The following is a 3,454-nucleotide window of genomic DNA, read 5'->3' as shown; positions in this document are numbered from 1 at the left end:
ACACCTCACCCCATTGAGTCACCTGGATTTATAGCCATCCCACAATGCTCAGTGAGCAGCTTGGTCAGGTACTGAACACACACAGAAGGTGGCCTATTTTTCACTAGCTTGATTCCCCTGTCGTCTCAATACAGGAGACACTCACTAACTACCTTTCTAGTTCCGTTGCCTTTATTAAAACTCTCCTCGCTGGATAAATTGTCAGGTTTTAAGAGTAATTTAACAAATTAAAATATATCCAAAGCGGCAGACTGAGCAGCTGTTTTTTCTAATGAGAGTTTATTGATTACTGAGAAAGACAAACACAGAAGATAGGGAAAACAATACATATCATGTCAGCTGATACTGACCCCCCTGTGCAATCCGGCACAGAGTCAATGCTTTATGTATCTGTGGAGTGTTAGTTGTCGTTTTGATGCTTCTGATTTCTGCTGCTCAAATTCATTTTTCCCCAATGCTGGCTTTCAGACAAATTCACTGAGCCCTGAGAACACTGCAGTTGCCTAGCTGTTTCATGTCCTCATTGCAAAACACTGTGTTATGATTGAGGAATCAAATAAACCTTTTCAAAAGTCCACTCAGACACAGAATGTCAGTAAACCCAATACTAAAGTTTAAGGAACATAAAGGGCACTGGAGGCTTTTTCCTCTTCGCAGAGGGTACTGGGACTAGAAGCAAACTGGGGCTGCAGGGTTCTGCCCCTAGTGGACCCCGTCAGGGATTGACACCAAGCACACCCAGAATTGCAGCTGCAGTAAAGCAGCCCCACGAACCCAGAGTCTCCAGTGTTCAGACCTTCTTTTGTTCCTTAATCCCTTAATTGAGGGTAACAGGCCGGGCCCTGTGTTGTCTCTCCTCATCTTGTCTCAATTCGGATGCTCTGATCGCTGGTGAACAACAACCAGCAATTAGCCACACATGAATGTGCACACGACCCTAAGCAGGCCAGCAAGTGACCTAATTCTGCTACTTGGGGTCAGTTGGGTGGAAGATGTATCATACAAAACAGGGGGGTGGAGGAGCAATCCTCAATGTTCCAGGATATCTAGTCCTCAATTGGATGCCAGTGGGTTATAGAATGATCTAAATAGTAGTACTACACCCAAATAATATCGGAAACGTGTCCATCTCTGATCTCCCCATCAAATCCAACGTGCTTGTTGTTAAGAAACTCAGTTGTTGCACATTATTTGTGTTTAGATTTCCAAAGCACACATTCTGAAGATCAAGATGATCTGTGATTGTTGCATCATGTGATTGCTGTGACCTGCGCCGAGGCAAAATGTTGCATCTTATGGGAGCTGTGCAGGAATAATCCTAGCAAGATAACTATGCTGTTTTCTAATATCAGGATCCTTAAAAAAAGGCTACATAGCCAAAATAATTGACAATTGCTCACAAACCCTTTATGCTGACTCAGTTGAAACCCTTTTATTCAGATTCCCTGAATGGATGACGAATCACTGCACACTGGCGAACAATGCACAGCCTATCTGTCTCAATAACTATGCTACTTGCCTGCTCTGGATTGACCACTTCTTTTGAAGACTGGAGGTCAGTACAATTCCAATATTGGGATGTCAGGCACTGACTTTAAAGTACGGCAAACCTCTTTGAATTAAAGCTGCTGTGTTCCACAGTTCAAATTTACACTCGCTGTTCTTTACCATGCTTTCACTGTGCTTTATTACACATTGCTATGATTTTACTATGGTAAACTTTTATAAGGACCTACAACAGCGTGCACTAATTATAGAATGCAGTAAAGTCCCTTGTTGTGACCAGCTCCTTACAAAGACCAGCTCCCCATTAACAAGACCAGACCCTTTAATATGGAAGCAGTCTGAAGAGCTCTATACTGACCAGATCTCTATTCATTATTACGGGATTAGCACCTCTTGCCACCCACACTGCGTTTCCAATCCATGGGCGTAGTTAAATAAATATGGCAGCTTTTTTCCCTACAAATATACTTGGGCTCCACAGTGTTCCGCTTTCATGGAAAAACTACAGCGCTACTTTGGAACTGCAGCCCAGCCGCACTCTACAAACGCATCGCAAACACAGCTAACTCAAGATGGCATGTCGTCGCATTGACGGCTTTGACTAGTCTTTCATGAGGGTAAAACCAGCGATCAAGCCCAACTAACAAACAGCAGTGTGGGAGGAGGGCCTTTCAAATCACACTGCAGTGTACAATGTCATTGCAACTAAGCGGAGATCAACTGGCGCTGTCCAGGGTTAAAATGACTACCAAAGCAACAGGGCAGTATTACATCTGTTGAAGGGTAGTGTACCTTTATATTCAGTTTTTAGAAAGGATTGCAACATTCTAGGGATGATTTTCAAAGCTTTTTTTTGTTTGTTTTTTATCCCAGAGTATGAATTACTCCATTGTTTTAAGTTAAAAAAAAATACCTTTAAGTTACCAAAAGAATAATAAGCATTCTAAGTGTATGTATCGTGTGTGTTGAGTGCAAGTTTTGGAACTTTAAGAGTAATGTGCATGGTTTGAGTAAAGTCCGTTCACAGCGCTTGCTCTGAGACAGCGTGCTGGAAAGGATGGGCACTAGGACCCAGTGGATGCCCCAGGTCTGAGGAGGCCGATCTTTTTTGTCCGTTAAGTCCATGCATGTAATCATCGATTGTGTCTATTGTGAAACTGCGATTCACTGCCATCTGTACAGTCCCGTGGGGGCTACACCGCTGACACAGACCATCTCCTTACAGGATTGATCTGCAATTTCACACTTAACGACTCCCGGACTCCAATTATTCAAAGGATACAGTATTTCCTACCTAGAAAAAACAAAACAAAACTTCATCACTGTCTTCTCATGTGGAACTGGGCACTTCTTTTAATCAGTTTTGTGGCAGCAGATGGATAAACAGGATCAGCGTAGAGGGTTAATAATGAATTTGAGTTGGACTTGCACGATGGTCCTCCAGCAGTTACATGACAAGTATCTACAATCTTCAAAGCGTGCTGCTTCTACTGCGGGCAATCTAGAGCTTTATTCATGTAAAACCTACAGTAAAGCAGCTCCCTTTTGTGTTATTATTAATAGTAATTGTATTATAATGTGCATTAGCAGGTGTAGTAGAATTGATAGTCGCAGTAGTACAGCACTAGTAGTACAGTTGGTGAGTGTGTGGTTAGTAAATAGAAAACTATCCTAAGAGAAAACTTCCTTTAGAAACAAACCTTACTCAAACCATAATCAAAAGCAAACATGGGCTCTATTCAGCTGATCAACACACTCTCGAACGGACAGCAATATGTAATCTTGCAAATGAATTACGTTCCTTAACCATAATAAAATGATCTATCAACTGATGTGCCAGTCCAGCCTTTATATTTTAAATTAGGAGAAAGGGTCGTGTTCTTTAAAAATAAAGCTCAAGTTAAAATTACACTGTGGCCACAAGGTGGTGCTGTGCGCTATAGGAAAA

Source organism: Polyodon spathula, chromosome 25, assembly GCF_017654505.1.
Source record: "Polyodon spathula isolate WHYD16114869_AA chromosome 25, ASM1765450v1, whole genome shotgun sequence".
In the NCBI taxonomy this organism is placed as follows: Eukaryota; Metazoa; Chordata; class Actinopteri; order Acipenseriformes; family Polyodontidae; genus Polyodon; species Polyodon spathula.
This window is presented reverse-complemented; position numbering follows the sequence as displayed.